Source organism: Oncorhynchus gorbuscha, linkage group LG20, assembly GCF_021184085.1.
Source record: "Oncorhynchus gorbuscha isolate QuinsamMale2020 ecotype Even-year linkage group LG20, OgorEven_v1.0, whole genome shotgun sequence".
In the NCBI taxonomy this organism is placed as follows: domain Eukaryota; kingdom Metazoa; phylum Chordata; class Actinopteri; order Salmoniformes; family Salmonidae; genus Oncorhynchus; species Oncorhynchus gorbuscha.
In genome coordinates this window covers 3,943,694-3,949,744 of record NC_060192.1, presented here as the reverse complement: position 1 = coordinate 3,949,744, position 6,051 = coordinate 3,943,694, and the positions used below count along the sequence as shown (strand labels likewise).

Genomic DNA, 6,051 nt, shown 5'->3' with positions numbered 1-6,051 from the left:
GTGAGAAGATACTGTAAGAAAAAAGTGTGTGTGTGTTGTAAATTTGTCAACATACAGAACTAATCGGGCTAACTGTTGGAGATTAGCAGGACGTGACATGTTGGAAGTCTCAAATGCTACAACATGACACCCAGGTAGGAGATGGTAGGAGTTGGATAGGTTTAAAAGATGATTGATGACACCTCTCTATTGTGTTGCCCCCTACAGTGTGATGGGCATTAGGGCGACTTACTGAACCCTGTGAGGAGCGACAGCAGCTAATTGTGCAAGTAAATAGGCTGCGTTTACACCGTCCGCCCAATTTTGATTTTCTTTTTTTACCAATCACATCAGATCTTTTCACATCAGGGCCCGTATCCACAAAGAGTCTCAGAGTAGGAGTGTGGTCTAGGATGTTTCTATATAATCTTATTAATTATGATCAAAAAGGCTAAACTTATCCTAGATCAGCACTCCTACTCTGAGATGCTTTGTGGATATGGGCCCAGATCTTTTTCAGAGCTATTCTGATTAGTTAAAACACTAATTAGTGAAAAAAAAATATCTGAATTATGCTGCCCATGTAAATGCAGCCATAGTGGTGCATTTGGGATCTTTTAAGTGGTACATAAATCACAAGCCATCAATTCATGTCTAGTTGACCAGGTTTTCTTTGCAATGCTTCATTTTGAAATGAAACTCTATATACAAGTTCACTGAGACCTTGTGCTTTGAATGGAGAACTGCATGTGGCATAATTCCGATGACTATATAGATCTCTCTGTCCATACCTCTCAACCAGACATGGTTGTGGAAAATGGGTCAATGCCATGGGCACCCAGCTGTGAATGACTCGGTTTTATTTGATGAGGAACCGGACAGAGGTTTGTATCTAGAGTGGATGGAAACGTCTGTCTGAGTCTATGGAAACAATGTCAATCTGTCTTCATATATGAACATCTTATCCAAATAAAGATGTCAAGTTTATGACAATGGCTATTCGAGACCTATGACAGTCAGTCAGTTATCGTTAGCAGGTTGACGGGGTCTTTTTTCATGATCAATTGCTGCAGCGTTTACGTTCAAAAAGGTGCCATTGATTAGATCACAATGCTTTTGGATACTACGATTATCAGATGAACCCGAGGGAAAAATAAATCCTCAGGGATGTGTTCTGCTACCGACTTTGTTATGTTAATTACGGAGAATAAATGCACAATATAATGTGAAGTGTGGAATTTGGCTCCCTTTTTGGAGATCATTATTGGGGCATTCGCTGTTTCCCTTGGCTTGGCGTTACACGCAGAAGTCCTCTGTTAACAAGCGTGTCAATTTGAGACAGCTTTTTTTTTTTTTTACCATATCAAAAATGTGAAGCTTTACTGTACAAGAGCAGCATACTGCCATAATAATTATTATACAGTATATACCTATAGGAGTGGATGATGATGAGATGTGTACACCCAATACACAAGTAAAAGTTATCAATTACATTTCAATCTCCTTTTGCCTAATGTCTCCCTCCTAAATATACTGTATAAATAAATAAACTACAGTATAAATGAACTACAGTGACCCTCCTAAGACTTAGCCTACATTTACAATACTATATACTGTCCTAATGGCATGTGACCTACCCAGCATTTTACATGTCAACTAACTGTGTCCATCGGATGTGGACTTATACAGTATATGGGGGTTGGCTGGGTTGCATTTTACAGCCCAAATCACCGACACCAAACACCAGTCATATTCCCATAAACTCGGCTTTTACCCCATTCCCCGATGCTTCGACAAAACAGCTAGAAATGTGTCTGTTTCCTGCCTTCTTCAGTCACACAGCATCTGTTAAATTAATGAAAGTCTAACTCTGTCAGACAGAAAACACCTCAGGACCAGAGATGACGAGGGAAGAAAATCACCTATAATTTTAACCTGATTTTGTCCTGATAGATTTTGGTTGTTTTATAAGGGGCAGCTACACACCAAGGAGGGAGAAGATGAGCAGTGGGCGTGTCAGAGGGAGAACCAACCTTGGCTGCCGCCTGGTGTGTCTGTCGGCCGGTTTGTCTGTCTGTTTTTGTGTTTGAGGAATTGCCTGGCGACCTGTGGTCAGTGGGAATGGACACTAGTTGCCACGGCGCCATTGAAAGCCCTGCTTTGTCACAGGTCAATGAGGCAGTTGGTGTGTCATGGGTAGGATTTTCAACATAATGAATGGAGGACAATCATGCATTCATAGATGTGTTGCTTTGTGTCTTAGATATTCATCAGACACGTTTAATAACCCCTTTGTATTTGTTACCAGATTGAATTTGGACTAACTTTGCCTATACAGTAGTACTGCTCTACGTCTTTACTGTGACCCCTCAAAATAATGACTTCCTCCCTCCTTCCCTCATTCCCCTGTCTTGCTCCGTCTAATTTTCTCTTCCACACAGTCACTCTCTCCCTCTTTTTCACTCTTTGTATGGCGTTGCCAGTAGGAACAACGGCATCCCACTTCAAGGCAGCAGTCCAGCTACATCCAACAGTAAGAAAGAGGGAGGGAGGGAGGGAGGGAGGGAGGGAGGGAGGGAGGGAGGGAGGGAGGGAGGGAGGGAACGTGTCTGCTATTTAAGGGCTGTAGTTGAGGAATGGGGGTTTGAACAGAAGGCTCCTCTCTCAGTTTAAAAGGCATTTTCTCCTCCTCTCTCTTTCTTTCCCACTCTCTCTCTCTTTAGCTCTGATTCGGTGCTCAGACTCGGTGACAAGAGCAGTAGGCTGAGCTGTCAGGGCAGAAGAAACAGTGAGAAAATTGATTTTTTTTTGGAATAGAAGTGTCATCTGGTTAGAAAACAAGGAGAGAGGTGGCGGAACTGCCTTCAAGGTGGACATCCTTTCATCCCCCTTTGCTGAAAGTGTTGGGTTCCAATGAGGCAATTCGTGTGAGCTGCCAAAGGCTGTGGTGTAGTAGCTCTGAACTGTCTGGTCTGCTAAAGGTAAGAATGAGAGATTGATTGATTTATCTGCATGAAACTGATCTTGGATCTTTGAATGAGTTGCTGCTATTATTTGGATAGTTTGTGACTAATGATTACTGTGTCCTTATTTTGAAATTGCAAATGAGATCTTTTCCATCTTCTTGACAGTTGTGGTTATTGATGACGTGCTCAAACCATGTGAGATTTAAAAGGAATGTGTTTAATTGTTCCTGGAGATTAGATTACATTATTTGTTGATTTTTTGGGGGGTTATTAAGGTCAAACCCTTCATATCATACTCAATTAAATTGTCTAATTCATTTTGACGTCTTTAAAGGTATTTGAATAACGTCAAAAAGTACAAGTGTGTGGTGTGAAATGGAAATGTTGAATTTTTTGCATATCCTACTCCCCCGAGACACTTTCAGAGAGGGGGGTCATGGCCAGGGATTAGCAGTGGTGTAAAGTACCTAAGTAAAAATACTTGAAAGTACTACTTATGTTTACTATTTATATTTTTGACTAGTTTTACTTTTACTTTTACTTTTACTTCACAACATTCCTTTTACTTCACTACATTCCTAAAGAAAATCATGTACTTTTTACTCCATAAATTTTCCATGGTACCCAAAAGTACTCGTTACATTTTAAATGCGTAGCAGGACAGGAAAATGGTCTAATTCACAAGCTTATTAAGAGAACATCCCTGGTCATCGCTACTGCCTCTGATCTGCCTCTAAATAACGGAAGAATAAAAAATATAAATAAAAATGTAAACGATCTCTGAGTGTTGGAACGTGCCCCTGGCTATCCGTAAATTTAAAAAACAAGAAAATGGTGCCGTCTGGTTTGCTCTTAAGAATCTGACCCTTTTTTTCAATTTTCGCCTAAAATAACATACCCAAATTTAACTGCCTGTAGCTCAGGACCTGAAGCAAGAGTATGCATATTCTTGATACCATTTAAAATAAATACTTTGAAGTTTGTGGAAATGTGAAATTAATGTAGGAGAATATAACACATTAGATCTGGTAAAAGAAAAAAACGTGTTTTTTTGACCATCATCTTTGAAATGGAAGAGAAAGGCCATAATGTATTATTCCAGCCCAGGCGTAATTTTGATTTTGGCCACTAGATGGCAGCAGTGTACTTGCAAAGTTTTAGACTGATCCAATGAACCATTGCATATCTGTTCAAAATGTTGAGTCAAGACTCCCCAAATGTGCCTAATTGATTTATTAATATAAGGAATTTGAAATGATTTATATGTTGATACTTAAGTATATTGCATAAATTACATTTACATTTGGTACTTAACTATATTTAAAACCAAATACTTTGGACTTTTACTCAAGTGACTTTTACTTTTACTTGAGTCATTTTCTATTAAGGTCATTTTACTTTTTCTCAAGTATGACAGTTGGGTACTTATTCCAGCACTGGCGATTAGCCATTATTAACGACAACCCTGCAGCAATTAGGGTGAGGTGCCTTGCTCAAGGGCAGATCGACAGATGTTTCACCTAGTTGCTTCTGGGATTCAAACTACCAACCTTTAGGCCACTGGTCCAATGCTCCAATTGATAGGCTACCTGCACGTTGTGTATGGAATATGAATAAACAGATGTGGAATAATGAATTTATCATACATTTACTAATTCATTCTATGAAGCCAATGTACTTTGGCAATAAATGGGCAAGAAGCAGAATGAACTCAATAAGTATTCAGTCCTGTGATAATATTTATCCAAAAACTGCAGCTTTATTGTTTTCCTTCTGCCGGGCTCTGTTCTTTATTTAGTGAAAGACGGCTCTCATTGCTCGCTAAAGGGCACCGATTATGGTTTATAGGGAATGATATTAACATTCCTTATGCATGCTGCAACTTCTGGGTTTACCAGTTTTAACCAAGGCTGGGTCTGCGTGATAGAGATGGAGGATTGGAAGACAGACAGAATGAGGAGAGCATTAGCTGCGTTGACTGACTGATGAGTGATAGAACATGCACACCTTTGATCACCTGGGGACTCATTTAGCAACCGTACATTTCTCACTAAATTCTGGCGTAAGTGGAGATTCTAAGATTTGAGTGTACAACATATTAATGGGATTGATCAAACAGTTGCACACAACATTTAGTATACACATGTTTTCATTGATAAATCAAAGCCATATTATATTTGTGCGCTCGTGAACAGGCATTTACAACCCGCCTGGAAAGCGCCCTCCATTCACCTTTTGTGGTAACAAAAACGTCCTCATTTGCTGTATGATTTGGAGATGTTGGAACAGGGCCGTGACAGTTTTTAAACAAAAGCGTTTTTAGAGGTGTGGGCAGAATGTTTTCATATTTTGCAGTGACTTTTTCAAACAGGAAATGCATGAACCCACCTGTAGAGAGTCCCAAACACTGGCCACTCACTCTGCAAGATTGATTGTCTCCTTGAACTATTTAAATGTAGATGAAAGGCTACAGCAGTCCACAACTCAATGCCCTCCCGCCCCACTTCTCCTTCACCCAAATCCAAAAAGCTGATGTCCTGAAAGAGCTGCAGAATCTGGATCCCTCCAAATCAGCTGAGCTAGACAATCTGGACCATCTCCTCCTAAAATTATCCGCCGCCATTGTCGTAACCCCTATTACCAGCCTGTTCAACCTCTCGTTTGTATCGTCTGAGATTCCCAAAGATTGGAAAGCGGCACGGTCATCCCCCTCTTCAAAGGGGGAGACACTCAAGACCCAAACTGTTACAGACCTACATCCATCCTGCCCTGCCTTTCTAAAGTCTTCGAAAGTCAAGTCAACAAACAGATCACCGACCATCTCAAATCCCACCATACCTTCTCCGCTATGCAATCAGGTTTCTGAGCTGGTCACAGGTGAACCTCAGCCACGCTCACGGTCCTAAACGATATCATAACCACCATCAATAAAAAACAATACTGTGCAGCCGTCTTCATCGACCTGGCCAAGGCTTTCGACTCTGTCAATCACCGCATTCTTATCGGCAGACTCAACTGCCTTGGTTTCTCAAATGACTGCCTCGCCTGGTTCACCAACTACTCCTCAGATAGAGTTCAGTGTGTCAAATCAGAGGGCCTGTTGTCC

At 40.7% G+C, this 6,051-nt stretch overlaps 1 protein-coding gene across 3 annotated transcripts in view; it reads left to right on the top strand.

Annotated features, from left to right (window-relative positions):
• Positions 1–2,494: 2,494 nt before the first annotated feature.
• The window catches only part of LOC124006712 (tenascin-like), a 63,589-nt gene continuing 60,032 nt past the window's right edge, over positions 2,495–6,051 (top strand). Inside the window, exons 1-2 of one of the 3 annotated variants that reach the window (XM_046316820.1) lie at positions 2,495–2,512; positions 2,703–2,960. The gene's annotated coding sequence lies outside the window, so the exon portion shown is untranslated. Of the gene's footprint in view, positions 2,513–2,632; positions 2,961–6,051 lie in introns of those variants that run through there. The other 2 variants (XM_046316821.1, XM_046316822.1) reach the window with 2 other exon arrangements.